At 46.1% G+C, this 22,261-nt stretch overlaps 1 pseudogene; it reads left to right on the forward strand.

Annotated features, from left to right (window-relative positions):
• The first annotated feature begins 393 nt into the window (after positions 1 to 393).
• LOC120395777 lies at positions 394 to 10,930 on the forward strand (annotated as a pseudogene).
• The last annotated feature ends 11,331 nt before the right edge of the window (positions 10,931 to 22,261 follow it).

Consider the following 22,261-nt stretch of genomic DNA (forward strand, 5'->3'; position numbering starts at 1 on the left):
GCCAGGCTTCGCGCACCTGCCTGCTGGCCTCAGGCCCAGGCTGCGGACTAGGCGCTGCGCGCGCGCCGGACGACGGGGCCGCGGGCGAGCAGGGCTGGCCCCCAGCAGGACTCCGGCGCTCGGGAGCAGAGTCTCGCTCGTTTCCCTTTAAATGCTGCAGCTGCCGGGCGACAGCCCTCCCCATTGGGTTGCGCAATTCTGTCATGAGGGCGGGAGGCTGACGCTGGGCTCCGCCCTGGCCCGCGCCTTTAAGAGACCCGTGTCATGTGACGCTTCATCGCTCTTATCCCCCTTCCGCACGCACCTGTTTGCGGGAGGACAGGCGAGAGAAGGAAAGGGAGGCTGTCGCGAGTCTTCGTCCCCAGCCCCGCGCACTGCACTAAGGACTGGAGTCGTGTATTCAAAATGGCGGCAGCGATGGATGTGGACACCCGAGCGGCGCCAACAGCAACGCCAGCAAGCGCTTCGAAGTGAAGAAGGTCCGGTCTCGGAGCGCGCCACCTAACCGCTGCGGGAGGGGCGAACGGGCCGGTCACCGCGGGGCGAGGAGGGCGGGTTTTGTTCTCTTCAGGGCCGGGTCTCCGGTTCCGCACTACTCAGGCAGGGGCGGGGCTCTGGGTTTCTGGCGAAGTTTGGGGCCAATGGCTGAGGCGGGGTCGCTGTACGTGGGGGATGGAGGAGCCAATCAGCCGCGCTGTTGTTGCCAGGTGACAGCGGCGTGCGGGGAGGGCAGGACTGTGTCGGGGAGGCGCCCGCTCTCTTACAGGGGCCTGGGCGGTGGCAAGTGGGGACGGATGGGGCGGGCGACGCTTCGGCTCCGCCGCCTCTGTCAGGAGCGATGCTGCGGGGCTTGGCCGGGGACACGGCTGCGTGCCGGCTGCCTGGGGTCTCTGGTGTGGCTCTGCCCCAACACAGAGCCACCCGTGACGAGGCCTCGCTGCCGCTGAATTTGGTGATGTCAGGACGTGGAGCCCTCGCCTGGGTGGGTCTGCTGACTGGCTGATCTAGCCTGGGGTGGCGCAGGGTCCCCGGACAGCGCTCCTGCTCCTCTGCCAGTGGCCTTGGCTCCTCTTCCCCACCCCGGACTCTGCCTCGAAGCTGGCTGGGGCCCATCAGGAGGAAGGACGTCTTGTCTCATTTCCTCCTGTCATTCAAACCCCAAAACGCAGGGTCAAGGGCCAGGAGTGGGCTGGCAGCCCAGGGCCGGCCCTGCGGATGAGGCTTCTCCTCTCAACCCAGTGAGAAGTTTGCCCATGGAGACCTCCACTAGGCAAAAGTGAAAAGGGTGATCAGGACCTCTCATAACCTCCCTTTGACCACCTGGTGACAGCAATAGTGGCTGCCCCATGCCAGTAGTGTATGTAAGATTTGATTGTGGGTCAGACTGGCTCATGCTGAGTGAAGCTTGTCCTACATGCCCTCCTCTGGCAACACATGATGTCAGAGCTCCTAGTCACAGGCCTGTTGGTTACTCTAGCCTTGCCTAGTGGGCATGGATATAACATCACCAGAACTGAAGACTCTAACTATAGCGTAGTTGATTGGATCATCATCTTCCTTCCCCTGTAGCTATAGTGGCTTTACTGACCTAACAGAAGTAAAATAAGCAATAAAATCCTGACTTTTATCTCTAAATTTAATAGCTGTGACTTGGATACGTCAGCTCTCCTGAGTTAAGCTTTTACAAACTTACATTGTTACTTCTCAGTTTAGAAAAACATTTTAATGGTAGCTGTGGTCAAAAATCTGGGCCTGCAGTTTATGCACCATGAAAACACTGAGAGGGGAAGAGAAAGTATATTTGTACAAAGAGATATAATGAGCAAGTAAGGAGAAATTTAGGACAAGTATCAGGAAACACTTCTTAATGGTGACATTTGTTGGTAGGATGGACTCTGAGGAAGTGCTGGAAACATCACTTGATTTGCTTATATACAGGAAAATATATACTGTGAACAGTCACTTACTGGAAAGGGAGTTAGACAATAATCTCTAGACTGATTATATTGCAGTAATATAAATTAGAGTTGCTCCCCACAGTGTCAGGCAAGCAAGTTCTGGTATCCTGTGTAATTACAGAAGTGTCTTCTAATTTAATAATCTTTCTGCGGGGCAGAGAAGGGGACAGGATGCACTTTGTTATGATTATGTATCATTTGGCTAAGAGTTCCAATCCTGTGATTTTTTTTCAAATATTGTCACTTTAAATGCATAGCAGACCCTCTTCTTGTAGGCTTTTTGTGATCATGGAAGCCAGAGTCCCTTTGGGTGGGGCACTTCTTAAAGGTGAGTGGAAGGATTCTCAGCACCCCCACCCCAAACCATGTATTCAGACACCCATATTGGATCCTCAGATGTGCCCTGCAGTCCTTTATGCTAGCTCATTGTGTTTGAAATAAGGGACTTCAGTGCAGGGTAACATATAAACTGTCTCAAGTAATTGGTTCCGTTCCGCAGTAGTGACTTATTGGTAGGGCTACTGCCAATAGTGAGTAGTGGTTATTTTGTCAGGACATCTGGATTGGACTTCCAGTAAGGTGCACACTTTCCATCCATTCCACCAGTCCTAAGGATATGGCTAGGGAGCAAAGACCCACCTGAATATGTGATTCAGGTCTCTTGAACAGAAATACGAACAGGTGCATTTGTTTTAATAAAAATAAAGGGACTTCTGTTTAAGAGTGACTGGCTTATGCAGGTAAATAAACCTCTTTCCTTACTAAGAGTCTGTTTTATATGTCTATTTCTTCTATAATAAATTCCTCTTGTTTCCTGGGTTGGTAGGAAGTGCTTGGGTCTTGGGGTGGATTCAGTAGTGTCTGATTACTCCCAAGCAACTCTACCTGTTCCAGAGTGGTGGTGGTGGGTTTTCAAGGATATCTCCTCATCTGTGCTCTAAAGAGCTGGGATCTCAGGAATAGTGCAGCAGGGAAGGAGGGCCAAGGAATCATCTGACAGATACTGTAAATTCAACAGAAAATGTGTTGTTCTTTCTCTTTGTAGTGGAATGCAGTAGCTCTCTGGGCCTGGGACATTGTGGTTGATAACTGTGCCATTTGCAGGAACCATATCATGGATCTGTGTAAGTAAATGGAATGGGGGGAAATTACAGGCACTATGACTATTCAGACATGGCAGTTCCCTCACAGATGTGATGCACAGCCAAAATCACCTCTTAAAGTGAGATTCTTTTCAAAGCCCGAAATAGCAAGCCTGTGTTTTGGTAATGTCTAAAGGCTAGGATTCAATCTCTTACCTTCTTCACCACCACATTTCCCTTTCCCCCCACTTTAAAAGAGGGACAAATTGAGGAATTGGTATCATGCTGCTACACAGGAGCCAATGTTGGCTGGGCAGGGATTTGGAAAGAAGTGTGGCAAGGTGGAGTAATGATGAGGGGCCAAAGGAGAGGTGAGATTATTTGGGGGCAGGAATCATGCATAAACTGAACTAATTGGAAAACCCAAATTGACTATTGATTGTTTCATTAAACCAGTGAAGATTGTGACACACAATACTTCTACAATTACTGACACACCAAGAGTCCAATCAGACCACTAACTTCAGTTGATATCACTCCACAGAAGATAGCATTAGCTACCTCATGCTGGGTATTATAATCTGGAATTGTGTGAAAGCAGCAAAGAGTCTTGTGGCACCTTGTAGACTAACAGATGTTTTGGAGCATGAGCTTTCGTGGGTGTATACCCACGTCGTTGGATGCATTCGTTGGATTCACCCACGAAAGCTCATGCTCCAAAACATCTGTTAGTCTATAAGGTGCCACAAGACTCTTTGCTGCTTTTACAGATCCAGACTAACACGGCTACCCCTCTGATACTGGAATCGTGTGGTGGCTCTCCAGAGGCACATGGATTGTTTTGTTATAGAATAGACAAACCAAACAATCATAAATACTTGAACAATACAAACGTTACCCTTAAATGTCTGCTCTGCTTTATCTGGGAACACTTACAATAAGCTTAATTTTACAAATAAACATCAAAACACTTACTCCATATGAAGGGTATTAAACTGGAGTTCAGTTTTGAAAATTTCAAACTTGAAGTGTACATGCACACACAGATCAGTCACTGATATCAATTCTGCAAAGAGTTACAAAATGGGTACAAAAACAGATTCTCAAAATTGAGAGTGGTACCAGAGGCACAAAATATAACTGCTCACCCTTGCCTTAGTATAGATGGACAAAGAAATATTTGGCATACTCTAGGTGTATGAGAACACTTTTCTGAGGCTGGTCTTGCTTTGTTCAATATCTTTAATCTCGTAATATAAAAAGTAGCCCCCTCCTTCCCCCAAGGAGAGAGAAATCACCCCGAGGTAGACACCTGTCATGTAAAATTTCAGCTTAAATAGTAAGGTTTGGCAAAGTTTATAGGCAACTGAAATATCATTCATATTGCCTGACATTTCTTATTATATGCAGTATTACCAGCTTCCTCCTATAACGAATTTGCAATGTAATATACTAGCAAAAAAGACTAGTGCAGTCTTGGGCTGCATACACTGAGCTATTAAAGAAGCCTCTCTCTGTGCAGCTCTGATGACGCTGCACCTGCAATACTGTATTGGGTTTGGCCATCTCATAACCACAAATATATATACAAACAGGACTGAGTCCAGAGAAGAGACACAATGATTAAGGTGTTGAAGGGATTAATTTGAGAAGACTAAAAACTAATTGTGAATAGCTTGACTATGTGTTAACTAAGCCTGGAACATAACTGTCTACAAATATTTGGAGGGTGTAAACATTAACGGAGGAAGGAAATATGGTAGAAAGGATTAGAACTAGAAGTGATCATATGACATTGAGCAGAAGAATGAGGCTAAATATACTGCTACCTCGATATAACACCACCCGATAGAACACGAATTTGGATATAATGCAGTAAAGCAGTGCTCTGAGGGGCGGGGCTGCGCACTCCGGTGAATCAAAGCAAGTTCAATATAACACAGTTTCACCTAAAACAGCGTTATATCGAGGTAGAGGTGTATTGAGAAAACCCAGTAGAAATCTATAAAGTACTGGAATAGTCTTCCAAAGAGCATAGTGGAATCCCTTCCTGTGCCAAATTTAAAAAACTGGACTGGGGAAGCCCTAGAAAACTTTGTAGGAAACAGATCTGCACTAGCAGTAAGCTGATTAGTTGACTTGATTGTTTCTTCCATGTCTGACTTCTGATACAGTACAGTAGCTGAAGTCATGAATAGTTCTAGAAGTCAACTTTGCAGGGAGGAAAGAGAATACCATGTAGTGTGTATTTTCACAATACTGTTGCTCAAAAAGAAGCCACTCTTTTTTTTTTTAAGTCTCCTGGGTAGCCACACATAACACGTATTTATTTGGAGGCCCATTAATATAGCTGCAAATAAGGGAGAACCATGCCTTATTTTCTGTCAGCAACTATTAGGGAGAAAATTGAATCTTAGGTTACTTCTCTTTCCATATTAAAATACTGAAGGCTGCCAAAATAGTGTGGGAAACAAAAGCTGGGCTCTTAATGGAGAAATGCTGAAATACATGTTTACTGTGGGATCCTGACCACTGTCCTAGTGGAAGACATTTGGGCTGCACTTTCAAATACTACAAATAGCTCATGCTTGTCCACAAGACTCCAGGTCTCTGACACACCCCTTCTGCCTTCACTTCAGATTCTCTGCCACTAGCAGAGAGACGTGGTTAAGCACTTTCAGGTTATCTACTATAATCTCTGCTTTTATTGTTTAATTTGGGGCAGCAGCCAGCAAATATCTCTCCTGCTTTTTTTGGGGGGGGGGCGATTTTCAGGGTTCAGTCCCTGAAAGAAGCCACCCTTGGAGTGCCTTCTCTCCCTTTGTTAACTCCTTGTCTGTCATGGTGGAGCTGAATACGTGGAGAAGCAGAAGGTCAAGAGGTGATCCAAGGATGCTGCCTTGGGAGCTAAAGAATGGGAGTATGTCTATGATTGCCTCCAGACTGCCAAGACTTGACCTATTAGGGAAGGAGTTCAGTCTGGATGGCTAGTTTAGAGACCTTTGATCCACCAACACCAGCTTGGGCTCCTCCAGAGATGTCTTTTCAAGCGGTCTGCCCTCTTAAGTGTTTGAGACTCTGCAATATGGACCATACTTGCTGATCAACAGTTCTTCAGGAATAAGTCCAAAACTCCTTTCAACACCAGTCTCCCTCTAAAGGAAAAAGCACCAGGATCCTACTTCCGTTTTTTAAAGTGAGTAATTTTATTTGCCAAGGAATCTGATGTCCTGTTTGGCCCATCTTATTTCCAAGAGGAAGATCTGGACACTCAGGGAAGCTTTCCCCTATGCTTCCTCTCAATTCTAATACTGAATGATGCGGACCACCAGAGCTCAAAACATACACATCCCTACAGATTAACCTGAGCCAGGCACCAGCTGAGACAGAACTTTGTAGATGACCATGATCACCTCAAAATGGCAAAAGTGTTCTAGATCCTAATCACCTTCCACAAGTTCTGACTTCTCCTCAGGAGCAAAGATCATAACCCCAAGCCAGAGAAGCAGGATAGATTCTTTCCCTAGAAATATTTGAAATGGCAAAGAAGAAGAAAGAGGCCATCAAGATCAAGCCAGCAAAACAAGACAGACAGGCTAAAACCAAGGATAAATATCTCTATCAACACTAAGGAAGAGTTTGCCACAAATGACAACAAATAAAATAAATCTTTATACTGTGCTTGTGTCGATGGAACTATGGACTCGGGCTGGGGAGGGACACACAGAGCTATGATAGCTAATTTGGTGGGCAGGTGCAAACTTTGGTTTAAGTCCTGGACAAATGGATAACTATTCAAAGTAAATCCTATGTGCCTCAGAATTATCAGGTGGAATATGTTGAGAGAGAAGCTTGATGGGTTATACCCAATACTATGGACATACCAAAACATTTTCTCCTTCCTTTTCAAAGTCTGGGAAGGAGCAGAAGTTCTTTTAATCCTTACCCCTAGCAAAGGTAGCAGAGAAGGGATGACTCATGTTCTGGGTCTAGGTATTACCTCTGGAATGTCTGAGGAAGCTAGTACAGACCAAAGAGTAAATATGACTAGAGCCATCTTACCTCCATGCAGAAATAGGGTTAGGGCAAGAATCCTACTTCTCAGGCGTAGGTTCCAGTTGATTTTGGAGAGATGTATGGGTGATTGTGCAATTCAGATGCTCTGTGGAGCATCAGGCTCTTCCATATACCTTCACTTCATTTGTCAGGCTGGAGAAATTGGCATACAATCATCCTGAAGGTAATTTCTCACCTCCTATAACTATGGGTGATTGAGCTTTAGGTGCTTAGAGATCTATTCAGTATCCATAGTAAGAAAAAGATCTTGTGGAATCTCAGCCATCTTAGACCTTGAGAGACTAAACTGTTCCACTAAGAAGATAAAATTCAGGATGGATTCTGTCAGATTCCCCAACATAAGGAGGTCTTATGGAGACACTGCATCAACAGGCTATCTGGAATGGTCCCCAACCCCCAAGAAGTAGACTAGCTGATATCCAAGCACCTACATTATCCTAGGTTGACTTATTAGTATCAAGCAGGAAATGCAAAGGCAAGACTCTTCTACATGAAGAAAGCAGGCCAAAGATTACTAGGAATGGACACTGGCTCATAGATGACCGAATAAAGTCTGTGGTTCCCCCTTCTGCTCCTAGGAAGAGTGACTTTGATTAAAATATTATTGTTTTTTAAATGTGCCCCCCCCCACAAATTGGCCAAGGAAAGTTGTTGCAGCCTTCTCTGTTCCTGTCCTAGAATGTCCTCCTGCTTCCCAATCCAAACTATAGAAGACTGAGTCTGGGCATTGAAATGACAAATTCCAAACCAGTGAGCCATTCTCCAAAGTAACAGAAGCTCTGTCAGCTTCCTGAATGCCTTCCACCTTCTTGAGCTACTAAAGAATTTGGACACAGTTCCATTGGTGTCAAGATTGAAAAGTCAGCAACAAGAAGCCAGGTGTTTGGTTCTTCTGAATTTCTCATGAGATGGCCTAGATTTTGAACCTAAGACTTTCCACAGTCACATCTTTTCATGAAAGATGTGGCCAAGCTCTGTGCTGCATGAATAAGTTTGCACAAGTACTGATCATTACAAACCAAATACCTTGAACAAGGGGGAGAGGGCAGTCCTAGATAGAGAATCTTGAATAGCAGATCTTCCTCTTAACTAAATCTTTCCTCACAATTTGATACAATAACCCATAATAATAATTAACAAAAATAAAAACCCTTCAAAAGTCAAACAGACTTTGGTATGACCAAATTAGAAATATTTATCTTTACACTTTGGCAAGCAGACACATTTCACTGGCAGATGATATAGGTACTCCTACACAGTTTCCTCCTCCCCCCCCCCCAAAATCTAAAAGTGGACAGAAAAAACTCTTCATTAATAAAGACTGATTAGTCCCTCCCCCCCATTTGGAAAAATCTTACTTAAACCCAGTGATTTCCGACACTTTGTTTCTTTGTAATAACTCCAACAAAACAACGAGCTTGGGTATTTTCCACGTTTACTGTAGTAAAGAGGACTGTTTGATGTTACAAGTAGAAAGGGTCCCACTTCTGAATGTGTTTAATCTTTTTCTACAGGTATAGAATGTCAAGCTAACCAGGCATCGGCTACCTCTGAAGAGTGTACTGTCGCATGGGGTGTCTGCAATGTAAGACAAACTGCTTTCACTAACCAGCTATTACAAAAAATTAGGTCCCTTCTTTTCTATTACTCAAAATCAGAATAGACAAAGTCAGCTAATCCATTAAGACGGTCTCATAGTTATTTACTAGGAAAGAATTTTCAAACCCTGGATGCTTACTGGAACATTGAGAGATGACTAGAAGAAGGGAAGAGGAAAATAGAAAAATTAGGGTTGGGAATGTGTACAACAAGACAGGTTGGGAAAAGAGAATACAGAAAAGGAAGAGGTGAAGGCTAGAGATACCTCTGTACCTTGTTGCTTGGCAATATTGTAGGGATTTAATTTTGAGATGTGATTATCTCTGAATATTCAAGGGACAGGCTCATAGCTGGGAGTTGTCCCACCATCAGAAAACAAAATGTTACTTGGATGCCCACACACAGATTTCTCTTGATGTACAAGCCTATGTGAAGGGTCAGTTTTGTTGACCAAAGGGTTTGTTTCTGTATTGAAAAGAGAGACCCAAATTGTTTGATCCAGTTAACTATGAAACTGTGTAACTGGGACCTTCCCTTTCAGCATGCTTTCCACTTTCACTGCATCTCTCGTTGGCTTAAGACTCGCCAGGTGTGTCCGCTGGATAACAGAGAATGGGAGTTCCAAAAGTAGGTATCCTGTGCCTTTCCCAACATGGAACATGTTATGGCCACCCATTGGCTCTCGTGATGAGTGCTAGGCATTGTTAATCTCTGCTAGATCTTGCTGATAGAGCACCCATGTATCTTTCTCATTTCTGGGTCTGGGAGCATACTCTGTTCCTATTGGGAGGAGTTTTCTGTGGCACTGTACAGCGATCTTTGCTAACAGAGTTGATGGGCTCTGAAGGGTGTCCAGATAGTCCTGGTGTAAGTGAGAGCAGTTATAAATTGGAGCTCTACATCAGCATTTTCTCTAGAGAGCATAGAGAAGTGAAATTCACTGATAGCAGAGCCCCACATGAGTGACTTGGGTTCAGAAACTAACCTGGGTTAAATCCATTGCTCCAAAACCTGGGTATTGTGTTTGTCAAGATGCCAAAAAATGCATCAGGTCACTCTGACCTTGCATTGTTGAGTTTTGTTTTAAAACCCTATTAAGGTTACAGATGAAGAAAACTAACTTAGCTGTCTTGGCTTGGTGGACGTTTGCTTGCGGTGCACAACCACCAAGTAAATGAGCCAGACTGATAGCCTTGCCTAAAAGACCCATCATTAGAATAGCCAGAGAAGCTGCTGATTAGAATTGAGGGGCATTGACCTATTTATGTGGGGGTACAGATTGGGTTTGAGATGAAGTAAGCTGAAAATGGTATCAAGAAGCTTACTTAGCACCTGCCCCACTCTGTGCCTGGTTTAACTGAATCCTTTATCCATTAACCACTTACTTTGCTAGCTACAGATTCACACTGATTTTTTAAAAAGAGCATTCTCTTTAAACTGAGTCCTGACTTCTAAAGCAGGAGTGTTAAAATTTCTCAGTCCCATATTTGGGCATTAATTGTACGCAGTTGTGTAAATGGCTGCTTCTGTGACAACTTCAGTACCAAAGTGCAGGATTTGAACATCTTAAGGCAGCCATAATTGAAAGCTGGACCCATGGGGCAGCTATTCTGTTTGGCTAGTGACTAAGATGCCTAGGTACCAGTATGAGACATGAACTGGCTTACATTTTACACATGCCTAGTAATGTATAAGGGGTAATGACATGCTCCAGCCTCTCTACACCAAGGACAGACCTGAGAAGTGGAGTTTGGGCAAAGGATTAGGATGATAGGGTCACAAGTCCATGAAATGATGAGCTGTTTAGTCTCCCCCAATTAATCACTAATGTCTGGAGATTTAAGGAAAAAGTTAAATAGGTACCTTTGCTTTTGCTGTTTCTGCTGAGGTTGAAATATATATTTGTATGTTGCATGTTAATTGGATTAAATGTTATCATGAGAGTAAAGCTGGTGCCAAAAAATCAACATTGGTATTCAATATAAAAATAACAAGCATGGTAACATAACAAATGTTTGTATTTTCAGGTATGGGCACTAAAGAAAGATGGTCACCAAGTTTACCATTCTGTCACCAACATAATTGGCTCCTCTTGTTAGTGGGTCTGTTTTAGGAATTATGTAAATCAGTTATACATATGTCTTGTTTTTTGCTTTAATCTTAATGCTGCCATATTGTATACTCTTAAATAAAATATTGTTGGAACATCCCATCTAACTTTGTCTTGTATTCATGAATGATTGTGAACGGGGTGTGATCCTCTTCAAAGGGAAGCCAACTGGGCTTTTATTAGTCAATGTAGTGTTAGTGACCGTTCTGGGGACTACCATCCTGTGTTTCACAAGACAGAACTTCCCATACAACCTGCCTTGTCAGTGTGCCTGATTTCTCACCAAGCAATTTAAAACCACATCTTTGCACCTACTAAATTCTATAAGAGGTCAATTGGAGCAGGACCTGGCCCTTAATTCTGAGCCAGCAGAAGGGTGTTAGTTGTGCTGACAGTATTTTTGAGATGGACACTTTTCTGTTAGAAGGCAGACCGTGAGATCACTTGCTCATTTCATACAAATGCCCTATTGTCATCAGATGGAAATTACTTTCCATTGCTTCTGATATGGAACTCAAGTAGAACAGGTGATATCACAAGGAGAAAACCTTGTTAGCTATTCCCAGTTCCTTGAACCCATTCAGTTTGGTGGTGGTGAGCTGGGTGGAGGTTCTCAAATGTTGCTAGTCATAAAATACTTCTAAATAAAAGGTGCAAATAAGGTCCCTGCCTCAAGTAGCTCACATTCTAAATTGTTTTCAAACCCACAAATGGGGCAGTGAATGAGCAGATTAAAACTGGGTGACCACTTCTAGATTCCCCATTGAAATCAAGCCTGGGGTCATATGACCCAAAGTCATTACTGTCTGATCACTACATAGTGATCAATGTTAAACTTGGTCTGTCTAGTTCCCAGTTGACAACCATCCATATAATCATGATCATGTGGCATCTGTATTTACAGTCTCAGCAGAAACGCCAGGGACTCAAAAAAGACAAAGACAACCAAACACATTACAATTTTTCAGAGCAGCACAAGGAGATAGAGCTACTGAGGAGAGACAGAGGAGTGTGCTCAAGTCCCCAGCAGGTGGTTTTCATCCTTAGGAGAAGGGTCATCAACCAATGGGCCCAACCCCAGGGACACAAGAGGCTGCCAACAACACGGTCAGTTACATGTACAAACATAAAAATACATAAACAGCTATGGAAATCAACACAACTGAGAAAGAGTAAAGGCTCAAAAAGAGCTCACAACAAACATTTTTGCTGCTGTTTGTGAGATGATACAATAACGCCATTGTCTAAGGACTTTGATATCTTCTGCTTCTGTGAGTACCCATTCCACTTGAGGAGGTTTCAACACTGCCCATGTTTCCCAGACAAACTGGATGGCACATGCCATGTAAAGGAGCTGCAGTTATTTTACAGCCCTTATATATGCTGGAATAGAGGCCAGAATCTGACCCGGTGACTCCATCTGTTATAGAGTGGAAATAACACACTGCATGAGGTGACTGTACAGTAAGGGGCTTTTTAGACTACAGTGGTTTACTAAATTACACTTTTTAACATCTGGGAAACCTTGCAACAAGTTTGGTGGCTTCTCAGTCTAGTTCAGGGGTGGCCAAACCATGGCTCATGAGCTGCATGTGGTTCTTTTATAGTTTAAAATGCAGCTCTTGGAGTCTTCCCCCCCACCCCTTTCTTTGCCTACCAGCCTGTTTGTGGGGGCTCAGGGATTCTGCCCTGCAGTGGAGTGGTGCGGCTAGAAACTTCTGCCCAGCAGGCAGGGCCAGGGGGGTCTTGTGGCTTTAGCTCTGCAGGAGGTGCCTGCCAGGGCTTGGAGCTTCAGCAGGAGATGGGCTGAAGTCTTGTGCCCTGGCAGGTGTGCCCCACTGAAGCCCCTTGACCCTGCAGGGCAAAAGCCCCTAGCCCCACCACCTCACCACAGGGCTGAAGCCCTGAGCCCCGGCAGGTGCTCCAGACTTCTGAAGATAGTATGCGGCTCGAAAGGTCAGTAAGCTTTTTCCTCCCCAGGTGTATTTTATGGTAAGTGTATCCACATAACTAAACTACAGCATAATCTTGCATTTTTGGAAAGTGTTGCTCTGAAGAGGCTGCAGACTGGAAGAGCATTATGTATGGAAGGCTGGGATTAAAGGACCCTAACAGAATTGCAGGGAGATGATTTTCTCCCCCCGCCCCCCAACAAATGGAATTAAAGGGCAATACTGCAGGGCTTGACGGAAGTAACAACACAGAATGACACTGTTTTTCCTCTAGTGCTGTTCAAACAGCAAACAGAACAGAATGTTTTGAGTTCTCCTTTTTAGGGGCAGGGAAGGAATATTGGACTCAGAAGGTTTTATGGCAGCTGGAAGTGGGCAGTTCAGGGAGAGCAGAAGTGTAATGAGGGCAGCAGGACCCCGTTCAGGAGGAGAGGCAGGGAACTGCCAGGGAGAGCGTATTAGGAGGAAGATGGCAAAAATGTCTGAGAGAACAGCAGTGTAAGAGGAGGGAATGTGAAATGAAGCACTTGTCTCCAGCCAGCACTATTGGTCTCTCACTTTTGTGAGCATTCTGGTCATACACTTTGGGCCTATCTACAACTACAAACCTGCCATCTTGAGGGGCTCGTTTACAATGTGCTTGTCTGTCAACGTGACTAAAAGGTGGCTCTGTAGTAGTGGAGATGGAGCATAACAACATTGTATTTGGATCCTCAAGCCATGATATGTGACCATGCCTAGTTGGTTTTGTAGTGGCAGACAGGCTCTTTGTTTTCTTTTTCTTTGTTAAAATCGATTGTTCAGTAATTAATTGTTTGGCCCTGGCACTAAGTGTTGCCCTTTCAATGCCTTAAGATGGAAAATAAGTGTAAACAGGTATTTCCAGACACGCCCCCCCCTTTTTATTTTTTTTAACTGGTTCAACCATAATAGTGAGGGTTTTAGCAGTGCTGGCCACTATACACTCAGCTCTGTCACATGATCAAGAAAAATTGAGATGATTAATAATTCCAACATAAAATGAAGGATTGTAGAGCTGTCTGCCTGAACAAGAGATTTTATGACGTGCAATGGCAAATTCACACACAGGCCTGGTCTATACTACGCGTTTATACCGAATTGAGCAGCGTTAAACCGAATTAACCCTGCACCCGTCCACACAACAAAGCCCTTTATATCGATATAAAGGGCTCTTAATACCGGTATCTGTAATCCTCCCCAACGAGGGGAGTAGCGCTGAAATCGGTATTGCATGTCGGATTAGGGTTAGTGTAGCCACAAATCGACGGTATTGGCCTCTGGGCGCTATCCCACAGTGCACCATTGTGACTGCTCTGGACAGCAATCTGAACTCGGATGCACTGGCCAGGTAGACAGGAAAAGCCCCGCGAACTTTTGAATTTCATTTCCTGTTTGCCCAGCGTGGAGAGCTGATCAGCGCAGGTGATCACGCAGAGCTCATCAGCACAGGTAAGCATGCAGTCTGAGAATCGAAAAAGAGCTCCAGCATGGACTGTATGGGAGGTACTGGATCTGATCGCTATATGGGGAGATGATTGTGTGCTAACAGAACTCCATTCCAAAAGATGAAATGAAAAAACATTTGAAAAAATCTCCAAGGCCATGATGAAGAGAGGTCACACCAGGGACTCAGTACAGTGCCGTGTGAAAGTTAAGGAGCTCAGACAAGCCTACCAGAAAACCAAAGAAGCAAACGGAAGGTCCGAGGCAGGGCTGCAAACATGCCGCTTCTACGCTGAGCTGCATGCAATTCTAAGGGGGTCTGCCACCACTACCCCACCCCTGTCCATGGATTCCGATGCAGGGGTAATCTCAGCCATGCTTGAGGATTCTGTGGATGAGGAAGATGAGGAGGAGGAGGAGGACGAGCTTGCAAAGAGCACACAGCACACCATTCTCCCCAACAGCCAGGACCTTTTTCTCAGCCTGACGGAATTACCCTCCCAGCCCTCCCAAGCCATTATCCCAGACAATGAAGCCATGGAAGGGACCTCTGGTGAGTGTACCTTTGTAAATATAAAACATGGTTTAAAACCAAGCGTTTTTTAATGATTAATTTGCCCTGAGGACTTGGGATGCATTCACGGCCAGTACAGTTACTGGAAAAGTCTGTTAACGTGTCTGGGGATGGAGTGGAAATCCTCCAGGGACATCTCCATGAAGCTCTCCTGGAGGTACTCCAAAAGCCTTTGCAGAAGGTTTCTGGGCAGCGCAGCCTTATTTCGTCCTCCATGGTAGGACACTTGACCACGCCATGCATGTAGCAAGTAATCTGGTATCATTGCATGACAAAGCCTAGTAGCATATGGTCCCGGTGTTTGCTGGCATTCAAGCAACATCTGTTTTTTATCTCACTGTGTTATCCTCAGGAGAGCGATATCGTGCATGGTAACCTGGTTGAAATACGGGAATTTAATTAAGAGGACAGAGGTGGCCATTCCTACTGGGCTGTTTGCCTGTGGCTGAAAAAAAAATCCTTCCCTGCAGTTAGCCAAGTGGGGTGGGGGCGTGATTGGTGCTGAGTGTTTTCGCGTTTGGCTTGCAGGGATCTTACCTGATACCAGCCACACGGTGGGGGTGGGGGTGGTGGCTAGCAGGGATCTTCCATGATACCAGCCATGCGGTGGGGAGGGTGGCGATCATCCCAGAGAATTGGATGGGGAGTTTGGTTTCTGCTGCTGCACGTTAACAGGAAAGAAGCAGCACTCAATGGGCTTTGCTTGGTATTTGGGAAAGGAGGCGCTGGATATATGAAGGCTGCAGAAACCGAAAGACAATGGCTTACCATGGGCGCATGCAAGCGAATTCTGTTGCCCGGACCTGCGTCTGTGATGTCTAACACCAAAGCTGCAGGCACTCAATATTAAGATGCAAAATGCAACCTTGTACTGAAATCACATGTGCAATGTAATGTGAATAGTGTTGTTCACCGTGAAAGAGTGTAACCATTGTTCTGTAAAATGTATCTTTTTAAATACTTTTCTCCCATTCTTCCCTCCCTCCTGCAGCTGCAAAATTTTCAAGCCTCCCTGCTCCGTCCCAAAGGCTATCTCAGATAAGGCGGCGGAAAAAAAAGAGGTGAGATGAAATGTTCTCGGAAATCATGAAAGTGACCCGCAATGAAAAAGCTCATCTGAAGGACGTGGTATCAAAGTACAGGAAAGATGCCAGTGACCGTGAGGACAGGAGGGACGACCGTGAGGACCGGAGGGACGCTCGAGATGAGAGGTGGCAACAGGAAGATCAGCGGTGGCAGGATGCAACGCTGAGGCTGCTGCGTGATCAAACTGACATGCTCCGGCGTCTGGTGGAGCTTCAGGAACGGCAGCAGGATCACAGAGTGCCGCTGCAGCCCCTGTATTACCACCCTCCCCCCTCACCATGTTCCTTAGCCTCCTCACCCACCAGACGTGTAAGAACGTGTGGGGGAGGGGGGAGGCTGCGGACACCTGCCCACTCCACCTCAGTGGACAGCCCAACCAAAAGGCTGTAATTATTTTGAAAAAATTTTAGTGGCCTTTTCCTTCCCTCCTATCCTCCTCCCAAACCCCACCCAGGCTACCTTGTCAGTTCTCTCCTTCTTTTTATAATCAATTAATAAAGAATACATGATTTTTAAATGATAGTGACTTTATTTCCTTAGAAAGCAAGCTGTAATCAAAGGGGGAGGGTGGGTTGCTTACAGGGAATGAGTCAATCAAGGAGGGTGGGTTTTCATCAAGGAGAAACAAACACAACAGTCACACCGTACCCTGGCCAGTGATGAAACTGGTTTTCAAAGCTTCTGTGATGCGCACCGCTTCCTGGTGTGCTCTTCTAATAGCCCTGGTGTCTGGCTGCGCGTAATCAGCGGCCAGGTGATTTGCCTCAGCCTCCCACCTCGCCATAAAGGTCTCCCTCTTACTCTCACAGAGATTGTGGCGCACACAGAAAGCAGCAATAACAATGGGGATATTGGTTTGGCTGAGGTCTGAGCGAGTCAGTAATGTGCGCCAGCGTCCCTTTAAACGGCCAAATGCACATTCTACCACCATTCTGCACTTGCTCAGCCTGTAGTTGAACAGCTCCTGACCACTGTCCAGGCTGCCTGTGTATGGCTTCATGAGCCATGGCATCAAGGGGTAGGCTGGGTCCCTGAGGATAACTACAGGCATTTCAACATCCCCAACTGTTATTTTCTGGTCTGGGAAGTAATTCCCTTGCTGCAGCCGTTTAAACAGAGTAGTGTTCCTGAAGATGCGAGCGTCATGAACCCTTCCCGGCCATCCCACGTGGATGGTGGTGAAACGTCCCTTGTGATCCACCAGTGCTTGCAGCACCATTGAAAAGTACCCCTTGTGGTTTATGTACTGGGTGCCCTGGTGCTCCGGTGCCAAGATAGGGATATGGGTTCCATCTATCGCCCCATCAGAGTTAGGGAATCCCATTGCAGCAAAGCCATCCACTATGACCTGCACATTTCCCAGAGTCACTACCTTTCGTAGCAGCAGCTTAGTGATTGCTTTGGCTACTTGCATCACAGCAGCTCCACAGTAGATTTGCCCACTCCAAATTGATTCCCGACTAACCAGTAGCTGTCTGGCATTGCAAGCTTCCAGAGGGCTATCGCCACTCGCTTCTCAACTGTGAGGGCTGCTCTCATCTTTGTATTCTGGCGCTTCAGGGCAGGGGAAAGCAAGTCACAAAGTTCCATGAAAGTGTCCTTATGCATGCAAAAGTTTCGCAGCCACTGGGAATCGTCCCACACCTGCAACACCATGTGGTCCCACCAGTCTGTGCTTGTTTCCTGGGCCCAAAATCGGCGTTCAATGGCTAGAACCTGCCCCATTACCAGCATGATCTCCAACGCGCCGGGGCCCGCGGTTTGAGAGAATTCTGTGTCCATGTCCTCATCACTCTCGTGACCATAGCTGCCGCCTCCTCTCCTGGTTTTGCAGGTCCTGGTTCAGACTGCACGAGAATGAGCGAGGTGTTTACAACGTCCACGATTGCTGTCTTGAGCTGAGCAGGCTCCATGCTTGCCGTGATATGGCGTCTGCACGGTTCACTCAGGAAAAAAGGCGTGAAACAGTTGTCTGCCGCTGCTTTCACGGAGGGAGGGGTGAGGCTGTACCCAGAACCACCAGTGACAATGTTTTTTGCCCCATCAGGCACTGGGATCTCAACCCAGAATTCCAATGGGCGGGGGAGACTGCGGGAACTATGGGATAGCTATGGGATAGCTACCCACAGTGCAACACTCCGGAAATCGATGCTAGCCTCGGTATATGGACGCACACCCCGAATTAATGTGCTTAGTGTGGTCGCGTGCACTCAAATTTATATAATCTGTTTCCAAATACCGGTTTCTGTAAAATTGGAATAATCCCGTAGTGTAGACATACCCACATTGTCTCTGTACTTCAGTTGCTCTAACAGTTTCAAAGGTGTCCAAAAATAAATCTTGGTCACAAGGACAGACCTCTAGTCTTATCTGGATAAATGTCCCTTGCAAAACTTTTGTAAAAGTGGGCAGCTATGCACAGATTCCCAGTACTTCTGCAGCCAGGGGCTGGATTGGGGGTAGCCTGAAAAATACCCACACACCTTTTGCTTAGGAATGTGATCACGGTGGAAAGGAGTCAGTTTTGTTGGGGATGCCCTGAGTGGATTTTTGTTGCTGAATGAAACTGCCTTTTGTGACGAGCAGTCGTTTAAGTTCTTTGTACCAAAAGCTGGGATTTCTCCTGATGCTAGCAACCTTGTCACTAATGCCTACAGTCAGCTGAAATGTGTGGAATGGGGGCTTTGCTTTTCATGTGTCCGCCCCAAATGTTTCTGGGATGTTTGTAAGTTTCAGGAACAGCTGCCCTGCCCTCAAAAAATCAGGATTGCAGCACAAAAATTGGGGAGATGTCTACATGTACAGTGATGCAGTGGCACAGCTGTACCGATACAACTGTGCTACTGCAGTGTCTAGTGAAGATACCCTATGGAGCGATCTCCTGTCAGCATTAAAAAAACACCCCCGCGAGCAGCATAAGCTGTGTTAGCAGGAGAAGCTCTCCTGACAACGTAGCGCTGTGCTTAGCACTTATATCGGTGTAACTCACGTCATTCATGGGGGTGGAATGTTCACACCCCGAGCAACATAAGTTTTGCTGACATAGGTGGTAGTGTAGACCTAGCCATAGGGTTTTCTCATCAGGACAGGCCCAGTGTTACGCAGAGGCCTCTGGAATCATCAAACCAAGAGAGATACTTTACACCCTCTTTGAGAATGTGAAAACTACCTTCACTTGAAATGCTTCTTCCGGTGATGGCCCTTGAGACCTGGAGGACTTTTATAGTTAGAGGTTCCCACAAATGTGCTTGGCCAATCTTATCTCTGAGAGGTGCCTCGTCAGTACTGTCACATTTATGTCTGTAACATCAAGTAACTTGCAGGCAGTGTTTTCTGTCACCCTGGATTTTATTCATTGCTACAATTAAAGTATGTCATTTCAGGAACAATTTTATTCTCAGGTAGTCACTGGCCTTAGTGTGAGGTGTGCTATAATCTCCCAAAAATGTTTGACTATTCCTTGTTTTATTGCTGAAATGTACAATCTCTTTTCCTGTCAAATTCCAAAAGCGCATGAGGTAAGATCGATGTAATTTTGGTTTGTTTCTATTTCCAGGTGAGTTTTCTTCTGTACGTGCACAGACTGAAGGGCTAGCTTCCACTGAATATTTCTTCATTGGTATAAAGAACCAACAGCTTGTTTTATTAGAGGAGCAGGTCTTGGCAGCCACTAACGTGCAATTAACCAGCTCCCTCTGGGAGTGTAATTGGAGCTTCAAGGAAAGAGCTGGATTGGCTGAGACTGAAATCACCAGTGAGCCAATTGTCTGGGAGTGAAATTGCTTGTAAATGGATTGGCTGTGATGAAAAGTGGTAAATTGCACTACCCTCTTGTTTCTTCCTGCCTTTCAGAAAAAGCCACTGGGAAACATAAGCGCATCTGCTTCCCCCTAATAATCCATGTAAGCATGATATGCCTCTCACCGCATACACATGCAGCACTGGGAGGGAAGTGTGTGAACAAGGTGAGTTCACCAGACTTTGCATAGAAAAACAATGATGCAGGTTGACTGAACCGAGCTTTCTGATTCACTGGGTGCTGACTGCAACTTCCCCCACATGCACACGCCCTTCATGATTACATAAAAGACAGGAGAGTCCATTTTTTTTAAAGGGACACTGTCAAATAGCTTCCCTACATGTTGGTTTCGCAAATAAAAGGAAAGGGTTTGACAAAACCTGATATTAACAGGTATGGTTCTTCTAGGATGTACTTTTAAATGTTGACAGTTTTATGTAAAAAATCCACCACCTTTTAGAACACCCAAATCCAGAGTACGGTGCGAGTGACTGTAAATGCAAATATTTAGAAACAGAAAGTGAAACAAATTAGATGTAATTGCCCAGCTTCAGTGAAGCCCAAAAAATAAACACAGTGTAAATTAATGGTAAAAAATCAGTTAGATTTAAAAAAAAGACTTTTGTTTTTTAAGCTGTGTTAATGTAGTTCAGGATAATTTTCACAATTTTTCTCTTGATCACATCTCTTTACGTGTTTATTATAAGTTAGTGGGTAGCTGTTTTAATTACTTGTTGCCATCTTTTATTATAATGCAAGCTCATATTGCTACACCATATGTTTTGTTAGTAGTTGCTATGTAAAAGAATTCATACCTCAGCCACAAAGACTTAACTCCTTGGTGTGACATGTTGCATTCAGGTCTCGTGTTCAACAGCCATTTACTATCATAACAATTACATATAAAAGCATAGTTCTGCTCTAACATGAACATTCTGGGGCTACATGTTTACTGTACCTCAGCTTCTGTCTCTCACCTGTTCTGTTTACTCCCTACTAGCCCTGCAAATGCATCCTGGGTTTTGAGGCCAGACCTTTCAACGGAGCTCAGTGCCCATAATCAGGCCTAAATTTTCAAAAAGTTCAACACATAATGTGTATTTTGAGTGCTGAGAATGTTTGGAAAATGGCCCCCAGTAGTCGAATTGAGTTCTTTTCGCCTCATCCAGTCTTCAGTAATAAGGGGACAATGTCACTTCTGCTCCCTCATTCTCTTCAGTGGGTTTGCATGGCTGTCACAGACTGGAAGATAGTGAGCAATTCTGTGGATGAACAAGACTCCAGCTCACGCTTCCTAACTGTGTTTCACTCTGTAGCCAGGGTTAACAGAAGTAAAAAAAAAAATGAAATCTTAGGCCTTGTCTACACTAATAAGTCTTGTCACCAAAAACTGCCTTTTGTAGACCAAACAGTGTGTGCGTACACACCACAATGCGACTTTTGGTGGGAAAGATGCCTGGTTTTGGCGACTAAATATGTCCACCCTGACAAGAGACTTGCGTCTTTTTCCTCTACATTTTTCTCGACAAAGTGCCAGTGTAGACCTAAGTTCCCTGTAAGCTGTGTGGCCTCGCAGCGGCAGCCTATTAAGCGCTGCCAGGCGCTCAGGGCTATGGCGGGGAGAGATGCCTCTTCCCCAGCCCCAGACCTGCTGGGGTGTGGAGAGGCGCCCCTCCCCCATCCCCAGCCTAGCCCCAGACCTGCCATGGCTGGGGGAGAGGTGCCCCAGCCCCAGCCTAGCCTGGCCAGTATCGGGTTTATAATGGCAGCAGGCCCATGCTCAGCAGGGGCCCTGCCGGCTCTGGGCTCCACTTCACTGGCTCCTCTCTTCTCTCCGGTCCTTCCCCAGCGCTGCTCTAAGCCTGCGGGCCCAGGGCTTCTCCCTGAGTCTCCCCCACCCCCACTTGCTCCTCTCAGCTGGCCAGCTGAGGGCTCCTCTCTCCGCCCCCACCCTCTGTCACTGGCAGGCTGCCTGCCAGTGACGGGGGTTGGGAGGCGGAAAGGAGCCCACAGCCGCTGCCACTCCTCTGGGCCCCCAGTGACAGATGGTCTGTCGCTTCAGACTCCTCAGGGGAGCCTGAAGCTGTGGACCGTCACCAGCGGCCTGGACTGCAGACGGACCTGCCACGACCAGGGGAGAGGCGCCTGTCCCCTGGCACCAATCCAGCCCGGCCTGGACCTCCTGCAGCTGCGGGAGAGGCATCTACCCCACGTCCTCAGCCCCTGAACTGCCATGGTGGAGAGAGGCGCCTCTCCTCCTCAGTCCAGGTGCTGCTGTGGGGAGAGAGCAGGGGGGAGTCTCTCTCCCCACTGTAGCCCCAGGGCACCCTTCACCCCAAACCCCTCATCCTTGGCCTCACTCCACAGCCTGCACCCCCAGCCAGAGCCCTCACCCCCTCCCGCACCCCCAACCCTTTGCCCTGGCCTCAGCCCCCTCCTACACTCCAACCCCCTCAGCCCAACCCTGCCACATGAATTTTATGTGCATCAATATGAAGGTGATGTGTGACACATCACCTCCATCCTGGTGCACATAACAAAATTAATTTCACACATGCAT

This window comes from Mauremys reevesii, linkage group 1, assembly GCF_016161935.1.
Source record: "Mauremys reevesii isolate NIE-2019 linkage group 1, ASM1616193v1, whole genome shotgun sequence".
NCBI classification, from domain to species: domain Eukaryota; kingdom Metazoa; phylum Chordata; order Testudines; family Geoemydidae; genus Mauremys; species Mauremys reevesii.